The sequence below is a fragment of the Malus domestica genome, chromosome 11 (genome assembly GCF_042453785.1).
Source record: "Malus domestica chromosome 11, GDT2T_hap1".
Classification (NCBI taxonomy): Eukaryota; Viridiplantae; Streptophyta; class Magnoliopsida; order Rosales; family Rosaceae; genus Malus; species Malus domestica.
Window position 1 is genome coordinate 13,844,628 of NC_091671.1, and position 23,176 is coordinate 13,867,803.

General features: G+C 38.8%; 1 pseudogene; it reads right to left on the bottom strand.

The window, feature by feature from the left end:
• Window positions 1-508: 508 nt before the first annotated feature.
• On the bottom strand, window positions 509-22,808 carry LOC103430025 (beta-glucosidase 11-like; annotated as a pseudogene).
• Between the last annotated feature and the right edge of the window lie 368 nt (window positions 22,809-23,176).

The window sequence follows — 23,176 nt, forward strand, 5'->3', positions numbered from 1 at the left end:
ACACTCGACAAGTGTTGAGGCATGCTGTCGATACCTTTTATCAGATGTTATGACGTTGTCGGTATCTATTGGAATCTACCAAAACATCTTGTCGATATCTGTCAACAAGTGCCAAGGCGTGCTGTTGAATCATGTCAAGCACCTGCCTAGTCTGCCGAGCAAACATTTCATCGAACAGTTAGTGCCGGGTGGTCATTTCTAGGTCCAAAATCAGACAGTGCGATGGTTTTTAGAGGACCTTCCCAGCTCAGTAGGATCCTGGGCCCAGTAGGTCTTAACGGATCCAAACTTGGGGTCAAAGAAGCATTTTAATGTTTTAATCTTAATTTTTAATATCAAATTTAAGAGTATATGACCACAAATTCGAAATCACCAGATTAACAAGAGAACAAGACTAATAGTTATTAAAAATATATAAGTGGCAGTTACTTCTCTGAAAAAAGTAAAAAATTGTTATATAACTTAAGAACTATAACAAAACTTAAACGGGAACGTAAACATATGCATTTTAGATTATAACTGTGTATGACGAAATCTGCTGAATGTCGTAACCATTGGAAATGGATGTAAAAACTTCATCAAAGTTGATGACGTTTGTTCTCTTTAGAAAATGAGAGTACCAATGAGCAGAGAGTTTAGGTTGTCTTTTCAAATCAGGGTCTTCCAACTCCACGTAGTATAGGCCGTAGCTTGATTCATAGCCGTCTAACAGTTCAAGAGAATCCAAGAAGGACCATGTTAAATAACCTCTTGAGTTTGATCCATTCCTTCCAAGGTAACATAGGATAATTAGTATTTTAGACGTAGTATTTTCCTATGGTGAAAAATATAGCTAGCTTGACTATCCCTATATTTACATAAACACTTGTGTTTGGGTTATAATTTCAACCTTGGGCTTAGAAGGAAGTTAGCCCAACGAAGAGGAGGAAAGCCCGAAATCCAGCCCAAGTCCCGAAGGCAGAAGAGGCTTTCCTGACCAGGTGCAGGTCATTTGCACCACTTGCTCACCTACCCAAGGACCAAGTGGTATAGACCCACCAGCTAATCAGCCACTAAAGTACTTTATAGTGGCAATACAAGTAAAAATTTGATGAGTCACTACCCTTCAAACTGCAGTCGGGTAAGGTTGCTGCTACAGGAAGACAAGCTGAAGTTGTCTATTCAAGGCCCTACAAAGGCACATATTTGGATTCATTCTGCTCCTCGGACTAGAACGTTGAGCATAGAAAAAGTTCTGATGGAAAGCCTCAAGGCCTATTCAAGGCCCTACAAAGGCACCTATTTGGATTCATTCTGCTCCTCGGGCTCAAATAATCAGGAAGTATAATGGATATAAGACTCATATAAACCAAGGAAACAAACCATATGTATATATTCAAATGCTAAGTTAGTTATGAACGAGAAGCCTCAAGGCCTATACCTAAGGCCCCACAAAGGCACCCGTCATGACTAAAATGGTCTCTTGGGTATATATATATACAATTGAAATTCAACATTCGTTCTACATCTACCATGCTGAAGATGGCAGTGGCACGCCTGAGCACTGAAAGGTTAATCTTGATTGTGAGTCTCAAGGCCTACACCTAAGGCCCCACAAAGGCACCATTTCAAAGTTAACTCTGTCCTTCTTTTTCAGCCTTGCCCGAAGTGCTTTGACAGACAAGCTTTGCCCGACAAACCTTGCCCGACTAAGCTTTGCCCAACAAGCCCGCCAGTACAGCAGAAGCCCGATGGGAAGCTTCAACTGGCGCTAACCTCTAGGGGAGCTGTGTGCTCGTCGGCCAGGGAACATCCCTGACGGAAATTCCTGCCACGAACATAGTTTTAGCACGCCCGGTGGGATCTCTCTTTTTTATCAAAGAGATATGTCAAAAGGATCAGAAGATTTGCAAACTGCTTTGTTACATATGCTACAAAGACTGGAGAACTCCTCCGCAGGCTCCAGAAAGAAAGATGACTCAGTTTTAAAACCACTTTTTCCTATGTCTTTACCTCACCTTGGGGAGAAAGATGATAGGGAGAAGAGGGGATTTAAAATCAACCAACAAGAAGAACCAGCGGTGAAGGATAAACATACGGATCCCTTCTCAAAGGCCCCTATAAATATGATCAGTATGGCCTGGGCAGAGAAGGGAAAAAAGAAAGTCACAAGAGAGGAAGAAAGAAGGTTGGTTGACAAATCCATAAAAGGGGTGGTTAACGTACCCAAATATCCAAGAGCCGCCATAATCAAGGGAAGGGTGTTGTGCAGCAAGTGCCAATGCGAATGTGAGCTCGAAATACCGCCCACGAGAGCCCTTATGGATCATGAATTGATTAGGAGAAATGAAGAAGAAAGGAGAAAAGAGGCACAAGAAAAAGCTCGGTGGACTCCAGGAAGGGATACCTCTCGAAGTGTCTTTCAGCGATTAAGAGGTGATTCTCAACCAAAGGCTTTATCAGAAATATTTTGCAACCATGAAGTTTCTGAGGAAGCATAGGATGGAGATGCCAAGAAGCTAAAAAAAAGGAGCATAGAACATTCTCAGTACGACCGTATGGGAAGAGAGGTCAGGAGGATTGATAGGATAACAAACCCTGTCAAAAAAGATAATCCTGCCCGCCTCGGGCGAAAATGGTATATGGTTGGAAAAAATGGACAGCCTGTTAAGCAGATGGGAGCTTCTATGGTTAGAAGGGTTCAAAGGCAACACAAAGCCTATATGAATTCCTTAAAAACCCCTACAACTTCGCAAACCTCCAAAAATCAAAAGTTGGAGAAAACATCATCCGGGGGGAGTAGTCAGCTCCGCTGGAGGAGTAAGAAAGAGGTGGAAAGGGCTAATAGCAAGACTGAGGGTGAAGGAAACCATGTGCCACAAAGCCTACACCCTGGAAAATATAGAATCTTGAGGAGAGCTCAAGAGGATATGATTATGGAGCCAACTCCTGGATGGAGGCCAGAGCAGCCTATTTGTTTTGGAACTGTTTCACTAGAGGGAAAACAACCTTCTCTATCATTAGTGGAGCCCTTCGGGGAAGTTCCAAAGCAAACACTAGGTGTGAATCAGCTAAAGGGGGCACCAGAACCACTACTTCCACCAGATGCGATGGCTTGGTTGGATGAGTTCATGGACCAGATTGGAAGCAAAAAAGAAGAGCTGCCAGAACCCAGCAACTTTCATATAAACATGGCGTATATATTATCCGCCATGTTTGGTGCCCAACCAAATCAGCCCGCCACCATGGAATGAGATTACGTGACAACTGAGCCAATGATGGCTCATGTCAGCGTAGAGGTAACTGAAGAAGGAGAATCGAGGGAAGCTGAATCATCTGAAGCGCCTAAGGATGGTCATTTGAGGATCTATACAGATAAAATGGTGTTCAGCTGCCCAAGTATTTCACTTGCCAATCATCTGAAACCCATTTATGTTACAGCCCATGTGGAAGGAGTACCTTTCAAAAGAGTGCTAGTTGATGGAGGAGCGGCTGTTAACGTACTGCCAGCCAAACAAATGAAAAGGTTGGGGAGAGGGACTGAGGATCTTATTCCTACAGACCTCACTGTTTCTAGTTTCTCGGGTACTATCACCAAAACTCATGGGATATTGCCTTTGGAAGTAGATTTGGGGTTTAAACAGATTATGCTGGCATTCTTTGTGGTGGACTCCACCTCCACCTATGGAGCCTTACTTGGAAGAGATTGGATCCATCAAAGTCTTGCTATACCTTCTACTCTACATCAACAGGTGGCTGTTTATCATGAGGCGAGCGCAGAAGAGCCAGGTTTTTGGGAGATGGTAGAGGCCGAATCACGGCCATTTCTTCCCACAACCAACATAGCGGAAGTAAGTTTCTACAATCCCAATGTAGGAATCTTGAAGTGTTTGGGAGCAGATGAGAACGGCCACCCTACCAAGGTAACGGCCCAAAAGCTCCTAGAACAAGGAATGCTCCTTACCAGAGAGGAATGGGATAGACCTTGTATCGTCCCAACACCCCTACCCCATAAATGACAGAACAAAAAAAGGAAGGATCATGTAATAGCAGTCAGATCCCTGATTAAACGACTGTTAGTGTATGGGAAAAGAAAAAGACAATAACAGAAGCTCTTTGTCAAAGAAGAGCATGAATGGCAGGTAGGAGCTTCAACCAGCCAGGATAAAAGCAAGGAGGAATCTTGTCGAGAAGAATTGGAAAGGGCCATTCAAATGGCCGAGTGCATATACGACCTAGATGGGCCCGACGACTTGCCATAAAGCCCGGAGCTGGTCGATTTTTTGTGTGCAGAACCTGATAAGCCACCGCCAGAGGTCCAAGATCCTTTGGAAGTTATTGAGCTAGGAGCAAAGGAAGATCCAAGACTAATTCAAATCAGTGGTTTATTAGAGAGCGAGGCTCGAGCAAAAATTATCTGTCTCCTACAAGAATTCAGAGATTGTTTTGCTTGGCATTACACCGAGATGCCGGGTTTGGATCCAACCTTGGTGGAACACAAAATGCCCATCAAGGAAGGATACAAGCTGGTTAAGCAAGCACCACGGAGGATGTCAAAAGAGATAGAAAAGAAGGTCAAAGAAGAGATTGAAAGACTCGTAAAAGCCGCATTTATTAGGCCAGCCAAATATGTGGAGTGGTTAGCCAATATTGTACCTGTTTTAAAAGCCGTAACAAAGGCAGTACGATGTTGTGTTAATTACAGAAATATTAATAGCGCTACCCCGAAAGATGAGTATCCCATGCCCATGGCAGATTTATCCATAAATGCAGTAGCAAAACACAAAGTCTTATCTTTTATGGATGGAAATGTCGGGTATAATCAGATTAAAATGGCTCAGGAAGATATACATAAAATAGTTTTTAGATGCTCGGGGCATGTGAGGGCTTATGAATATCTGGTCATGCCATTCGGGCTCAAGAATGCTGGCGCAACATACCAAAGGGCAATGAATGCCATCTTTCATGATCTGATTGGCCATAATATGGAGGTGTATATTGATGACATCGTGGTGAAATCCAAGACAGAGGAGCAGCATCTGATAGACCTCAGGCAGGCGTTGACAAGAATGAGAATCCACAAATTGAAGATGAATCCAAAGAAGTTCGCGTTTGGGGTGAGAGCGGGCAACTTCTTGGGATTCTTGGTTCATCAAAGAAGTGTAAAAGTGGACAAAAACAAAGCACGTGCAATAATGGAGTCACCTTCACCTACCAACAAAGTTCAACTCCAGAGGCTGCTGGGCAAAATTAATTTCTTAAGAAGATTCATTGCCAACCTAGCAGGCAAGATCCAGCCACTGACTCCTTTATTAAGACTGAAGGATAAGGAGAATTTCGAGTGAGGACCACCACACCAAGTGGCTTTCGATAGTATCAAAATTTACTTAACTTCTCCACCAGTGTTGGTACCACCTCAAAGGGGAAAACCCTTAAAACTATATATCTCAGCTTCAGAAAAATCAATCGGGAGTTTGCTAGCTCAAAATAATGAAGGAGTAAAAGAGCAGGCAGTATACTACCTCAGTAGAATTCTGACTGAGGTAGAAACAAGATATTCCCCAGTGGAGAGATTGTGCTTAGCTTTGTATTTCACTGCTAACAAGCTAAGGCATTACATGTTACCTTGTCACGTGCACATTATTGCCAAGACATACGTGATAAAGTACATGTTGTCAAAACCAATGTTGACAGGAAGGATTGGGAAGTGGATTCTAGCATTATCCGAATTCAGCTTTCAGTATGTCCCCTAAAAAGCGGTCAAAGGCCAAGCAATTGCTGACTTCTTGTCGGAGCATCAAGAATCTCGAGACGAAGTAATCAATATCCCAGGAACCCTGGAAGTTACTACTGTTTGGATTCCGCCAAGTCAGGGGATCTCGGGCAGAGAAGAGTGGATCCAGCAGGAGATAAGAAGAGTGGCTGGTTTGTGGATTACTCCTCGGAAGCTATATTTTGATGGTTCCTGCACTCAGAAAGCCGCGGGAGCTGGAATTGTAATTATCAACCCTCAAGGAGTTCATCATTATTACTCATTTCTTATCGATTATCAAGGGAATACCAATAATCGAGCAGAATATGAGACCTTAATAATTGGTTTGGAAATCTTGATGGATCTGGGGGCAACAGAGGTAGAGGTGTTTGGTGATTCAGAATTAGTAATAAACCAGCAAAATGGGGAGTTCAAGTGCAGACATATCACCATGGCCGGATATTAGTTGGCGGCCACACAATTGCTGAGCTATTGGGATTCTGAAATATCAGTTGGTCATGTTCCCAGGGGAGCCAACCCAGCGGCTAACGAGATGGCGCAACTAGCCTCAGGTGTGCCAATACAGGAAAGAAAATATGGGGTAGATATCGAGGTCCAAAAAAGAAACCTTCCTTCTATCCTAGAAAGGGGATTCAGTTTGGATATAAAGGTTCTAGAGACCGAGGTAGAAGATTGGAGGTCACCTATCATCCATCATTTTAAAGATCCCTCTTCACCCACCAGCAAGAAGGATAGGCAGCAAGCAACCAAATATGTTTTATGGACAAAAGACGTGCTAAGGAAGACTCCAGACGGGTTACTACTAAAATGCTTAGGCCAAGAGGAATCCATAAGAGTAATGGCCGAAGTACATGAAGGGATATGTGGAGCTCATCAAGCTGGAACAAGGATGAGGTGGTTACTTAGGAGGTATGGTTACTTTTGGCCCGATATGGAAAAAGATTGCAAATCCTATGCCCGAGGATGTGAGGAATGTCAAAGGCATGGCCCTCTCCAACATGTACCCTCAGTACCTTTAAATCTAGTAGTTAAGCCTTGGCCCTTCAGATGATGGGCAATGGATTTCATCGGGCAGATCTATCCAGCTTTCAGCAAAGGGCATACTTTCATAATTGTGGCAACGGATTACTTCACCAAATGGGTGGAAGCATCGGCAGTAAAATCCATAACCTCAGCCACGATAAAGACTTTCATCGAGACCAAGATTTTGTATAGGTTTGGGGTGCCCGAAACTATAGTAACGAATCGTGGGCCATCTTTTATCTCAAAAGAAGTTGAAGAATTTGCAAGCAAATACAAAATAAAGATGATTCAGTTCAGTCCTTACTACCCATAGTCAAATTGCCAGGCAGAATCCAGCAACAAAATTCTGGTAAATATTATCAAAAGAATGGTGATGGATAGTCCGGAAAGGTGGCATGAGAGGCTAAGGAATACTCTGTGGGCATACAGAACTTCCAAAAGGGCAGGAACAGGGACAACTCCCTATGCTTTAACTTTCGGGCAGGATACAATGCTTCCCATGGAAATCAATATGAGTTCTGTTAGAATTCAAAATCAGTTTGGATTACATAGTGAAGAATACATCGAAGCCATGTGTCAAGGGATTGAAGACTTAGACGTGGCCTGAATTGAAGCCATGAACCAGATTCATGAAGGAAAGAAAGCTGTTGCCCGAGCTTATAACAAAAAGGTGAAGGTGAAGTCTTTCAAAGAAGGAGATTTAGTATGGAAGACAGTCCTCCCTCTAGGAGCTCAACTTAGAGGCTTTGGGAAATGGAGCCCGACATGGGAAGGTCCTTTCGTGATTAGTCGAGTCTTGGACAAAAGGGGATATTACTTGGCAGATCTCAAAGGGAATTGGCAAAAACATCCCATTAATGTTAAATTCTTGAAGAAATATTGTCCTACATTATGGGATGTTAGAGATTGTTATATTGAAGAAGATGCAAGGTAAAGCAGGTTTCAGGATGCTAAAAGTGCAGTGTATATTCATCAGTCATTCAAGAAGACAGAAAGACACAAAATAGTTAAGATCATGTTTATTTCATTTCGACAAATTGGTGGAATTTACAAGCAAATTCAATTCAGTTCTGATATGCTGCGTTCGACTCCTTCCAGATGTAAATGGCGTCTCGGCTGGTTTTCTGATGTCTTCATAAATAGAATCCGATCAGGTGATCGGGTTGAGCGGCCAAGATGAGCCTAATAGAGGATCCCCAGGCAGAGTCGTCACCATATGTGATGGTGACGCCTGATTTATCAGGACGACAAGCAGATGGGCAAGTCCTCATGAAGATACCGCCTGACCAAGGGTGTTGGAGACAGAGGGGTATCTAACCAAGGGTGTTGGGGATAGCTATCTGATGAAAACTCTTTTTCCCACGAAAATGGAGTTTTAGGAAACTCCACTTAAATCCTGAAGAACTCATTTTTTTTCAAAGAAAACTAAGAGGGCAGAAGTATTCAGGATTGATAAAAACGGAAAGTGGAGGAAGTTTGTTGGCTGAACAAAACCAAATCCAAACCTGAATTTATAGAGACCTCAGAAGACAACCCAAAGGTCGTGAGAAAAGCAAAAGACACGAGAGCATAGGCATCCCGCCTAGGGAAACACAAGTTCCAAGAACAAGTATACAAGCATGCGCATATTCAATCAATGTTGGCGCCTGGAATTCCAGTCGAATTCCAGTTTGAATATTGATTGAAGGGGGCACTGTTTGGGTTATAATTTCAACCTTGGGCTTAGAAGGAAGTTAGCCCAACGAAGAGGAGGAAAGCCCGAAATCCAGCCCAAGTCCTGAAGGCAGAAGAGGTTTTCCTGACCAGGTGCAGGTCATTTGCACCACTTGCTCACCTACCTAAGGACCAAGTGGTATAGACCCACCAGCTAATCAGCCACTAAAGTACTTTACAGTGGCAATACAAGTAAAAAGTTGATAAGTCACTACCCTTCAAACTGCAGTCGGGCAAGGTTGCTGCTACAGGAAGACAAGCTGAAGTTGTTTATAAAAGAAGGAAGAGAAGTCAGGAATGAGGACACTCAAACAAACAAATACAAGCACACTCTGCTCAAAAGCCAGATTTGCCTTCAAACAAAGCTGTAGTCAGCAAGCCTTCATCCCTTTCGGGATAAACCCTTTGTAATAGCTCTGCTACCCTGTTCAACTCTTGTTGTAGTATCGATCTCTTTCTGTAAACTCATCTTCCAACCCTGTTTCTAAGCTTTCAAGCCTCTTGAAACCACAAAGATAGGAAGTTGCAAGACGATCAGCCTTGCCCGACAAGGTTAAACCTTGCCCGACCCCCTTTGTTTTTGTCTTTTCATTCACTAACCTAGAAATATGTTGTATACTACAAGTTGTATTCAAGTTATTTGTAGTAATATGGCTATTAAAGGACTCTCCCAGCACTTGAATCCGATTTGAATATGTTTTCATAGTTCAAGCCAGATCCGAGTTCTAAGCCCTCGGGCATGTAAGATTTGATCATCCAAAATTCCTTGGCCTCAAGGCATAAAAAAGAACCTTATGTGGACTTAACCCATCCACGACAAGCTTTAATAAATAAGAAGTCCAAAGTTACTTGGGGCGCAAGTAATCAATCTATCACCTAGTTTTATTTCTATTATATCGTGATTACTATAGAACGTTGAGTATAGAATGAATCCTAATAGGGAGCCTCAAGGCCTATTCAAGGCCCTACAAAGGCACCTATTTGGATTCATTTTGCTCCTTGGACTAGAACGTTGAGCATAGAAAAAGTTCTGATGGAAAGCCTCAAGGCCTATTCAAGGCCCTACAAAGGCACCTATTTGGATTCATTCTGCTCCTCGGGCTCAAATAATCAGGAAGTATAATGGATATAAGACTCATATAAACCAAGGAAACAAACCATATGTATATATTCAAATGCTAAGTTAGTTATGAACGGGAAGCCTCAAGGCCTATACCTAAGGCCCACAAAGGCACCCGTCATGACTAAAATGGTCTCTTGGGTATATATATATATATATATACAATTGAAATTCAACATTCGTTCTACATCTGCCATGCTGAAGATGGCAGTGGCACGCCTGAGCACTGAAAGGTTAATCTTGATTGTGAGCCTCAAGGCCTACACCTAAGGCCCTACAAAGGCACCCTTTTAAAGTTAACTCTGTCCTTCTCTTTCAGCCTTGCCCGAAGAGCTTTGACCGACAAGCTTTGCCCGACAAACCTTGCCCAACTAAGCTTTGCCCGACAAGCCCGCCAGTAAAGCAGAAGCCCGACAGGAAGCTTCAACTGGCGCCAACCTCTCGGGGAGCTGTGTGCTCGTCGGCCAGGGAACATCCCCGACGGAAATTCCTACCACGAACAACTTGCATTAAACATTTCCATTTGGACACGTCCAGTTAGCTTTGCAACATGGAAAGGTCACAAGATAAATCATATATACCTTCTAGCTTAAAGCAAAGATTGGATGTGCCCTTGCAAAAATTTCACCCGCCCCCAGTCTTCCAAAGATGAATTGCGTCGAGTCCGTTGACCTATTGTTTAATACAGATAAAGAAGGAAAATGATAAGCAGATAATGGAAACTACTGCATGGAAAGAGCCAAAAGTTAAGCTTTAGTACCAGGAAATATAATGTAGAGTTTGAAGCAAAATGCGCGCAACACATGCATGGTCCGTAGATATGTGGAAATCTTAAATAAAACTTATTTGAGAGTCTCTCAATCGAAGCTCCCTCTATATATCTACATTTCCCTATCATGTTATACAACACTACACATTCAAATAGCATTGATTGGGTTCAAATTTAAACCCTGTACTATCCATTTACAGACAAAAAAAATCACCACATGGATGATGCAGATAGATACTTTCCACGCAACAAAAAAAAAAACCGAGAGAGAGAGAGAGAGAGAGAGATACCATTTTCATGGATATATATAGGAGGATTGCCATAATTTTCCTTGATATATTCCAACAGTTCTTGCAGGCCCCAGAGAGCTATTGGATACTGATTCAAACAACATGATCACTAGTGCACTGAAATTAATCCATAAGTAGTATTGAGCCGGTTCTACTTTATATTATGTTCAAGATTTTACCTCAAATGTTGTTGTACCATTGTCCAGTGCTGCAAATGCAATTAAACAAAATTTTGTAAGCTCAAAGGATTGCAGCTAAGCATCTAAACTAGGCCTGGCAAACGTGTCGTGTCTGTCGTGTTTATGTCATTTTCGTGTAACACCTGTTATCTTAACGGGTCATTAACAGGTCGGGTCACTTTACCCAATGGGTAAAGTGACCCGACCCGTTATGACCCATTATGACCCGTTAAGAAAAATATTTTTTTTTCTTAAATTTGCACATACCACACATTGCCACATAAATATTACTTCAAAACATTAAAACACATTTGTCGTTTAAGTACTACTTCTACACTAAAAAATAAGAGCATAATAAACAAACATCCATACACTACTAGTCTATTACAAAATATTAAATGTGCAAGGATATGCAAAATAAAAGAGTTTTTATTTTCAAGGTTGTGAAGCCTTTCTGAAAAGTTTAAACCTTGCCAATGGAACTCAAAGCTTGCATGTTATTCTTTTTACAAAATCCTCAATTTTCATCAATCATCATGACATAAGATTTTGTGGTATCCACTAGTGTAAATATTTTAAATTGAAGATCAAATTCATTCATTGTATTCATATAAGGTCAAGGAGTGTAGCTGTAAAAAATCATCAAAATCGAAGTTAAAATAACCGTTAAATCGTAATTTTTAGTTGATAACCGTCGAATTTTTTTGTCCCGTTACCTGATCTCTGAATATTTGTTTTTTTGCGATTTTTGGCGTATGCAATCTTAAAGCATATACAAACAAGTTTGACGGTTGGATCGTTGAAATTAGTTTTTTAAAATGTGTATCCCATCAAAACGTAGATTCACTAACACTTAGAGTTTATTTATATTTTCATTAAGTATAACATAAGATTTTGTGGTATCAACTAGTGTAAATATTTTAAGTTGAAGATTGAATTCATTCATTGAATTTATATAGGGTCAAGCAGTGTAGCTGTAAAAAATCATCAAAATCGGAGTTAAAATAACCGTTAAATCGTGATTTTTAGTTGATAACCGTCGAAAAGTTTTCTCCCGTTACTTGATCTCTGAATGTTTGTTTTTTGCAATTTTTGGCGTATGCGATCTCGACATATATACAATCATGTTTGACGGTTAGATCGTTGAAACTAGTTTCGTAGAATGTGTATCCCATCAAAACAATAGATTCACTAATACTTAAGAGTTTATTCATACTTTCATTATAAGATTTTGTGGTATCCACTAGTGTGAATATTTTAAATTGAAGATCGAGTTCATTCATTGTATTCATATAAGGTCAAGGAGTGTAACTGTAAAAAATCATCAAAATCAGAGTTAAAATAACCGTTAAACCGTGATTTTTCGTTGATAACCGTCGAAAAGTTTTGTCCCATTACTTGATCTCTGAATGTTTGTTTTCTACAATTTTTGGCGTAAGCGATCTCGAAGTATATACAAACATGTTTGACGGTTGGATCATTGAAACTAGTTTCGTAGAATGTGTACCCATCAAAACAATAGATTCACTAACACTTAAGAGTTTATTCATATTTTCATTAAGTATAACATAAGATTTGTGGTATCCACTAGTGTAAATATTTTAAATTGAAGATCGAGTTCATTCATTGTATTCGTATAGGGTCAAGGAGTGTAGCTGTAAAATCGGAGTTAAAATAACCGTTAAATCATGATTTTTCGTCGATAACAGTCGAAAAGTTTTGTCCTATTACTTGATCTCTGAATGTTTATTTTTTGCGATTTTTAGCGTATGCGATCTTGAAGCATACACAAACAAGTTTGACGGTTGGATCGTTGAAATTAGTTTCGTAGAATACGTACCCCATCAAAATGATAGATTCACTAACACTTAAAGTTTATTTATACTTTCATTAAATATAACATAAGATTTTGTGGTATCCACATCCACTAGTGTCAATATTTTAAATTAAAGATCGAATTCATTCATTGTATTCATATAGGGTCAAGGAGTGTTGCTGTAAAAAAATCATCAAAATCGGAGTTAAAATAACCGTTAAATTGTTAATTTTAGTTGATAACTGTCAAAAAGTTTTATCTCGTTACTTAATCTCTGAATGTTTGTTTTTTTCAATTTTTGGCGTATGCGATCTCGAAGTATATACAATCATTTTTTACGGTTGGATCATTGAAACTAGTTTCGTAGAATGCGTATCCCATCAAAACAATAGATTCACTAACACTTAGTTTATTCTCATTAAGTATAACATAAGATTTTATGGTATCCACTAGTGTGAATATTTTAAATTGAAGATCAAGTTCATTCACTGTATTCATATAGGGTCAAGGAGTGTAGCTGTAAAAAATCATCAAAATTGGAGTTAAAATAACCGTGAAATCGTGATTTTTCATTGATAACCATTGAAAAGTTTTGTTCCGTTACTTGATCTTTGAATGTTAGTGTTTTGGAATTTTTTGCTGATATGATCTCAAAGCATATACAAACAAGGTTGATGGTTGGATCGTTGAAATTAGTTTCGTAGAATTCGTATCCCATCAAGTTCAATGGTATATATATATTTATTAAGTAGCTTTAAATTTATTTATTTTGTACATATAACACTTAAGAAATTGAATGGTATGTATATTTAAGCCGATCCAATGGTCACCAATTTTTAATATTTAATATATATATATATATATATAATTATTATAGTTATTAGGGGTATAAAATTGTTAAATTAATATATATATATATATAATTATTATAGTATTTTTTTAGGGTTATAAAATTATAAAATTAATATTTTGCTTATCGTGTATCGTGTTATCCACATGTATACCCGAACCAACTCGTTATCTTAACATGTGCTTATCGGGTTACCCGATAAGACCCGATTCGTTATCGTGTCAACCCGAACATCTGTTAATTTCCTATCGTGTCGTGTTGGGTTATCGGGTCGTGTCAGGAATTGCCAGGCCTAATCTAAACAAGAATAAACTCTCATAAGTTCATGAACTAGGTGTCAGACAAGAGTCCATAGTACAATGTATCAGTAATTATCTTAAAATATTCTCTTTGTAATTTAATTACCATGTATAGAACTATTGTTGATAATGTATTATAAAACTTGTATACGTTGATGAATGAAAGCAAGAAATTCCAACATTTCCTTTACCGGTCAATTATCTTTTCAGACATTTCATCGACTTATTAATGACATGTTATGGACACATCAGTCTTTAAACTAAGGAGTGGACATCATGCAGAAAGAATTTCACTACATACGTATATGTATAAGAAAAAAACTTACGCGATATCTTTATTGCTGAGTCAGCCATAAAGTCTCTGGTTTCCATCTTTAGAGTGCTGGAGTAGTCCTTGATGTTTAATGGGTGATAATAATTCAATCCAATGAAGTCAAATGAACCCCTGACACTTCGGGACTCAAGACTAGTAAAAACAGGAATTCTAGAGCCTACTATCTTTTTCATTACATCAGGGTAATCTCCAAACACCAAGGGATTCAAAACCCTACAAAAGGAAACAGACACATTGGAATTACAGGTAGCTAAAACGGCATTATGTTTTGAACAAGTGAGAAATATATATAGAGAGAGAGAGAGAAAGAGAGAGAGAGAGAGAGAGAGAGATGAAAAGATGAGTGCTCAACATCTGACTTACCAACCAAAATAGAAGTCTATGGCTCTTTGGGTAGCAAGTTCATCTTCAATAAGTTTTGTTAGAGGAACAAACCAATAGGCAAAAACATTGATTCCTATATATCCGTGCTGCTTGTCCTGCATATCTTAAAAATTTCTCTAATCAACTTATATTTTTTTTATCATGATAAGTTTAAGTTTATATTGGAACCTCATGTTACATTATTACTAGTATTGGAACCTCATGTTACATTATTACTGGTATTGATATATAACTTGCTATAAATAGAAGGGGGTGTTGGTATTTTGTTTTATGAGTTCGAGAAATCATATTTTATTGGAAGTGATGTACTAGACGTGATTGAAATGAGTGATGTACTTGACGTGATGGAAGTGAGTGATGTACTTGATGTGATGGAAGTGATGTAATGCCACTTTTCCTTTGTTCCTCACTTTTCCTTTGTTCCTTAATTTGCTCCTTAATTCATGGTCTTATGTCTCCCTTGAAACTTGTAATTATACATTTGTTGCACGTTAGCTAGCTTATTCTTTTTGGTTCTTTATATGGCCTATTATTAGGCTTTGTCTTTTTAGCCTTTAAGTCACTCTCAAGCTCTCTATAAAAGCTTCTCCCTTGTACTTAGTTTCTTATGATGAAATATACAAATAGTTGAAACTAAAAAGTTCAATATGGTATCAGAGCAGGAACCATAGGGTCATGTCTCTGTTGTTTTTCTTTTGTTTTATTTTTCCTTCTGTTCATCATTTGTTGAGATGGCAGAAGACAATCCATTCGGTTCTAAGGATACAAGTTCCTCAACCTCAACACCAACCAACATGATACACGGTGAGATCAATCCAAACCAATGACTGTGCTCAGTATTGTTGAACGAGTTCAATTATTTGCCTTGGTCACGAGCCGTCTCTCTTGCCCTAGGAGGAAGATCGAAGCTAGGGTACGTAAATGGAACCATTAAGCCTCCAGAATCCACCTCACTCTCTTTTGATGCATGGCATTCAAATGATCAGCTCGTAATGTCTTGGATTCTCAACTCGATGGAGCCTAAGTTGTCGGAGCTCTTCAGCTATTCAGGGTCTTCACACCTACTCTGGGAATCTGTCAAGGAAATGTATGACAGCCAAAATAATGATGCCCGTGTTTTTGAACTGAAGAAGAGTCTTGCTGGCCCAAAGCAAGGTGACCAATCCTTCGTTCAACACCTTGGAAGCATGAAATTTATGTGGAATGAGCTTGATCTATATCATCCACACACAACCGAATCTGTTGTGCTCTTGAAAAGGGCTGATGAAGATAAAGTGTTTCAACTGTTAGCAAGCTTGGGATCTGAGTATGAAGATCTTCGTAGTCATTTGCTAATGACTCCAGAATTACCATCATTCATCAGCGTGTGTCATGCAATTCAAAGGGAAGAAACTCGAAGAAAGGTAATGCATATTGAGCCCAAGTCTAGCTCTGAGGCTAGGGTTTTCACTAGCAACCACAAAATCTCTGGTGAAAGAGTTTTTAATGGGAAGAAGGCTGACTGGAAGTGCACATATTGCAACACTAAGGGGCACCTACGGGAAAAATGTTGGATCTTACATCCTGAGTTAAAACCTAAGTTTGACAAGGAAGGGAAAATGATCAAAGATAGGAAAGGGTTTGCTTCAAAAGCCCTCCGTGCAACTAAGTGTTCAGCTGATGAGATGGCAAACTTCACTTCAAATCCGATTTTCTTTTTTAATGAATTTGCTACCTTTCTCCAAAGAAAGAACAAGACCACTGAGAATGAAAAGATGATCACTGAAAACTCCACCACCATGCTTGGAAAATTCGCTGGCTTCTTGGAAGGTTCAGATACCACAACACACGACAATATCCCAGGTATTATCAGTGCACTCTCCACTGCTCTCAATGCACATCTCACACATGATTTTTGGATTGTAGACTCAAGTGCCACTGATCATATAATTAATAAAACATCTTGTCTACATGAGTTTCAAAAATTATCTAATCCTACTAATGTATCTGTAGCAAATGGTAAAGGGGAACCTGTTCTAGGAAAAGGAAAAATTAGGTTGATAGGTAATGATGTAGAGTCCACTGCACTTTACGTACCTTCATTTCCAGTCCAGCTTTTGTCCATAGGAAAAATCACGCACACTTTGGATTGCCTTGCCATATTTTCTCCTCATAACGTTGTGTTTCAGGATTGAGTCACTCAGAAGAAGATTGGTGAAGGGTTCTTCTTAAATGGTCTATACTACCTCTCAAAGAAGTTCGATCTTGTTAAGGATCCCATTGCCAACCTAAGTCATGCCCAGGAGTACCAACTTTGGCACCAACATCTCGCTTATCCCTCAGAACCAGTGATGTCTAAGTTATTTCCAAATTTTTGTAAAAGCACACATGAATGCGAGATCTGTCAAATGTCAAAATCCACTAGGCTGCCTTTTGTATCCTCTCAGTCTAGAACTAGTAAGCTTTTTGAAGTTGTTCACTCAGATATTTGAGGACCTTCTCGTGTTGAGTCATTCAATGGATACAAGCATTATGTCACTTTTATTAATGATTATTCTAGGGTTACCTAGTTATATCTTTTAAAGTCGTTTAAAGCTTTCAAAGATTTTCACAAACTAATAACCAATCAATTTGCCTCTAAATTATATACTTTAAGGTCAGATAATGGCATCGAGTATACATCCAATAACATGTCCAATTACTTGAGCAATCATGACATCTTGCATCAAACTAGTTATGTTGGTACATCATAACAAAACGGCGTAGCCGAGCGAAAGAATAGGGATTTGTTAGAGAAAACAAGGTCCCTTATGTTTCAGATGCAAGTTCCCAAGAGATTCTGGTCCCAAGCACTTCTCACTGCATACATCATTAACAGACTTCCAACTCGTGTGTTGAATGCTAAGTCACATTTTGAAGTCATGAAAGGAAGAACTGTCGATTTGACTCATCTCAGGATCTTTGGATGTACTTGTTATGTCCACATCTAAGCTACTCATCGTGATAAACTAGAACCTAGAGCTGTGAAATGTGCATTTATGGGGTACTATAGTTCTCAAAAGGGATACAAATGTTATAACTCACACATTGGGAAGCTTGTTGTCTCTAGAGATATTCGGTTTGATGAAGTCATTCCTTTCTTTCACAAGGATTCTGAGAATAATCCTCAGGGGGAGAGTCTAATAGATACCTTTCCACTGCCTACTCTTGGAGAAATTCATGCAAACCCCCCCTCCAAACCCTATCATTAATTCCAACATTGATGAAGTGGTCAGTGAGGAAGTACCCAATGCTTTAGCACCACAACCACAAGCTGCAACTCCACAATCAGTAGTAGCACCAAGAAGGAACCCTGCTCGAGATCGACATCCCCCGTTAAGGTTACAAGAGTAGGTTACGTACTCTGCAAGGTACCCTATCTCTGAAGCTATTACTTACCAAAAATTGCCAGCCTCCCATGCATTATTTCTAAACCAATTGTCAAACAATCTTGAGCCAAGAAGTTTTCAAGAAGCCGTGTGTACACCTGTGTGGCAAAAAGCCATGCATGAAGAGCTCAAAGCATTGGATGAAAATCAAACTTGGAGTGTGGTTGATCTTCCCAAAGGCAAGAAGGTTGTAGGGAGTAGATAGATATACAAGACAAAATTCAATTCCAATGGTACCATTGAGAGACACAAGGCTCGATTGGTAGCCCGTGGTTTCACACAAACCTACAGTATTGATTACAAGGAGACTTTTGCCCCGGTTGCTAAAATGAACACAGTGAGGGTGTTGCTATCAGTGGCAGTCAATCACGAGTGGCCCTTGTTTCAAATGGATGTAAAAAATGCCATGGTGATCTTGAAGAAGATGTGTACATGAAGCTACCTCCTGAACACCTACGAGAAGGTGAACCTAACAAAGTTTGCAAGCTCCATAAGGCTATATATGGACTCAAACAATCCCATCGAGCTTGGTATTCCAAACTGAGCTCAGTTCTTGAAGTTGCAGGGTTCAAAAGAAGTCATGCTGACTCCTCCTTATTTGTTCGCAGTGGTATCCTAGGCAAGCTCGTTGTGCTTATATATGTTGATGATCTTATAATTACGGGGGACAATGCGAATGAAATCAATGCTCTTAAGTGCTCCATACACCAACAATTTGCCTATTAAAGACTTGGGAGTCTTGAAATACTTTCTTGGCATTGAGATGGCCACTTCTTCCAAGGGGTTATTCTTAAATCAAAGAAAGTATGTAGTTGATCTTCTTGATGAAGCACACATGCTTGAGTGTAAACCTGCTCGCACACCCCTTGTTAGCAAACTTCAGTTGGATGCCAAAGGTGAACCTCTCTCTAATCCTGGTTTTTATCAGCGTATTGTTAGAAAACTTATTTACCTCACAATTACTCGACCTGACATTGCTTACTCAGTGAGCCTTGTCAGCCAGTTTATGCACTCTCTTACATCGGTTCATTGGGAGATTATCAAGAGAATACTTAGATATCTCAAAGGTTCGGTCGGTAGAGGCATACTCATGAAGAAAAATGGGTCCACTCACATCATGGCCTACACTGATGCTGATTGTGCTGGTAATGCCCTTGATCGAAAGTCCACCACAGGTTTTTGTACTTTTGTTGGAGGTAATTTGGTCACCTGGAAGAGTAAGAAACAAACCGTGGTTGCAAGATCCAGTGCTGAAGCTAAATATAGGGCCATGGCAGCAGCAGCTTGTGAACTTATATGGTTGAAGAGTTTTTTATTTGATCTTGGCTTCACCAGCAAGGAACCAATGTCGTTGTTTTGTAACAACCAGGCCGCAATGCGTATTGCTTCTAATCCGGTATTTCATGAAAGGACGAAGCACATTGAAGTTGATTGTCATTACATTAGTACACAAGTTCAATCCAATGTCATCAACACTGTATACACTAGAAGCCATGATCAACTTGTTGATCTCTTCACGAAAGCTCTAGACTCTACCCAATTTCAACGGTGGTTGTGCAAGCTTGGATCAATTAACCCTCTTGATCCAGGTTGAGGGGGAGTATTGGAAGTGATGTACTGGATGCGATGGAAGTGAGTGATGTACTTGACGTGATGGAAGTGAGTGATGTACTTGAAGTGATGGAAGTGATGTAATGCCACTTTTCCTTTGTTCCTCACTTTTCCTTTGTTCCTTAATTTGCTCCTTAATTCATGGTCTTATGTCTCCCTTGAAACTTGTAATTATACATTTGTTGCACGTTAGCTAGCTTATTCTTTTTGGTTCTTTATATGGCCTATTATTAGGCTTTGTCTTTTTAGCCTTTAAGTCACTCTCAAGCTCTCTATAAAAGCTTCTCCCTTGTACTTAGTTTCTTATGATGAAATATACAAATAGTTCAAACTAAAAAGTTCAATATATTTTAAGGGAATTTGTGAGACGTGCATCTTACTTATGAGTGTTTTTATTGCGTATTACTAATTATCACAAGGATAAAAGTTCTCGAAGCCCTTGAGAACAAAGAGTTAGAGAATTAGCTGGACATTTTCTTGTACAATCTAGCAGCTGATGCATGAGCTAACAAGGTATAATGAGCTGCTATGTATGGCTCTGTTGAGGAATTACCCCTAGAACAATTGACACCAAATGGAGCTGAACATCGCTGTGGTGGAAGAAATCCAACATCGTAACCCCCAAGTATAAAAACATTATGCTCATTAATAGTAGTCCATTGCAAAACTCTATCCCCGAAATTTTTGAAGCACGCATCTGCATATGCAGTGAAGTCTTTTCTGCATCCACCAAAGTGTTCCATCATGATCATCATGGATCCCCCAATTCTGCATGTCCCATGTAAAACTGACCAATAAAAGTTAGGAACTTACACAATTTTTCGACTAACCCATCCTCCATACTCATCATCAAGTGCCTGCGGGAGATCACTGTAAAGTAGCATGTGGTTCGATTCCTGGTTTAAACAAACAAATTAATTTATTATCAACATTAGGATTTGTTGATCTCTATAGCTACTCAATTATTGATAGTATAAGCAACGAAACTGTGGTTCATAATTTAGATAGATTGTTACCATGGGTGATCAGTTCATCAATAAGATTGTTGTAATATTGTACACCCTTCGGATTGACAGGTCCTCTTCCATCCGAGAGAAACAAGCCGAATATTGATTAAGTGCGTCAAAAGCTAAGAGCAAGAAATCGTTACTTCTTTTGTTTAATCTGAGTTACAATTCGTTGATCATGCATACTTGGGATAAGTCTTGACCATGAGATGGAAAATCTATATGCCTCCAAACCAGTATCCACCATTAGTTGGACATCTTCCTGAAATGGTTTGAATGAACTTGATCATGCATAAATCATATTCCAACCATAATCCATGATATAATGATGCGTAGTATAAAACAACAGCAGCATATTTCTAAATAGTATGATATTGATTTCTGCAATACAAAAGAACTACTAGTCCTGAATCGTCTAAACAAAAATTGAACTGGATCTTGCAGAGTATAGACCTTGTATTTGTGATACTGATCACACGCTACATCTCCAGTAGCTCCATCACAATTACCTGAAATTTTGGGAGTAAAGCAGTGAATTAATAAAGATCTTGATACATGTAAGTGATCGTGCAAGTTCAAACAAACAACAATATCAAATTCAATTATTGTTTAGTTGGTTTTAATTGATAATGATCAATTGTTTAACCCTCAACGAGTCAACATAAACATACATTCTTTTTACTTGGTTCACAATGATAAGAAATGTCACCTGGTTTCCAATTTACTGAGAAAATCACATCTGATTAGTAAATCAAGCTTGTCAATGGTTTTCAATGGTCAAATTTCAAATGTGAATAATATTTTACTTGCAAGTGTTGGGTTTTTGTTCTACTCCCTAATTTCCTTGATTATTCTACCCCTATTTTCAACTTTCATTTTACTTATATTAGTACTAAATGCTTCGCCTCCAATGGCAAATTGATTGACTCGTTCAGAAGAAATTTACACATTAGTTTCTCAAAAAAAATTTACACATTAGTGAATTTGGTATTTTAAAAGTTTCGTAGAAGCCCTTGATGATTTTCTTATTTTCAAATGTATTTCTCTGTCAGTGATTTGTATTTCAATTAAAAGAATACTTTTTTATTTTTATTTTTACCAAACGCTCTAGAAGTGATTTTGGTAAGACCTTAATCACTCTCAAAAAGGCTGTAACCTCTAGTTATATAACAATTTTCAACTAGCCTAAACTAATCATACGAAAAGATGTATGTACTCTAACTGCGGACAGTCCAGTAGTACAGTTGTTTAAATCTAAAATTGTTCACCTAGTAGGTACAGCATCCTAAAGTTGCAATACTCTAACCTAATCAATTTTATTTGGATGCACTACATTCACACTTGCTAACTAACTCTCTAATAGGTGGATCGTATAGTTTACTGTGAGATCCACCTGTGTTATTTTTATGTGTTTAAATATCATTTTTCTAATCTAGTTAATCTAGTTAACCACACATAGCCTCAATAAACAAAACCAGGTCTTCACCTTTCACAAGTTATAAATTAGAAATGAAAACAGTAAATAATTAACCACTTAGACTTATGATCCGTTCTTGATTTTGTATTTTTGTATGAAGATTTAATAGTTAAAAAATTGGAAGTATCCCATCATACTCCGGAACAAGATAAAAAATTCATAATATTATATGGAAAATGTGATATAAAAATAGTGGAAGCTAACCGGCATGGGCATATGTGTCCAAGATGCTTGGGGTCCTTCCGTCTTGGTCTGCAGCATCTTCCACCTATTCATGTAGAATTAGTTTTGAACCAACCCCATTCCATCAGTTTCTTCTCTTCTCTTTGTCAATTGAAGCGTAGGACTAGTAATACATACAAAACCATATATATATATATATATATAGGGGCTTATATTAATGTGAGATACTAAGATATATCTAATTAAAATTCTTATTATCCCATAATTTGTATGCATATATATATATATGCACATATATGAATACATGTATACATAAAAAGAAGAACCTGATAAGCAGAGGAGGAAGCACCAAACACGAAGCCTGGAGGGAAGTCATCTCTGCTATATTTATCAACGCATAAAGAAAGTTTTATGAGAAGAAAACACAGAAAAAATGAAACTCTCAGCATGAGTAATAACACAAGTATGCAGCAAGAACTCAGAAGGGAAGAAGTTTCAAAAGGCAAAAGTTACAAGGAGATTTGAGTGGACACCCTTTAATTTGTTATCCGCACTTTAGAGCAAATCGTAGACTCCAAATCCTTCTTTATTATCTTTTCTATTGTATGGTTGTTGAGTTGACTCCAGGTCTTGTATGAATGGTTCGAAATAGCCATTGGAACTGGATGGATTTTACAATCAATTGATCGTTGAGCGGTACACTTCAATGCAAGAGCCACACTGGCACTGTACCCGTCAAAATGACTTGATTGAGCACCAGTGGGGATTGCAACAAGGTGAAGATAATTAAAAGGAGTTTGTGGTGGAAGAATAAAGTTCTTAGTTTATTTAGTGTATTTTTTAAATTTTATTTGGTGAGTTTATGTAATTTTATTAAGTGTGTTTTTTTTTTTTAAGTTTATTTGGTGAGTTTATGTAATTTTATTTAGTGTGTTTTTTTTTTAAGTTTATTTGGTGAGTTT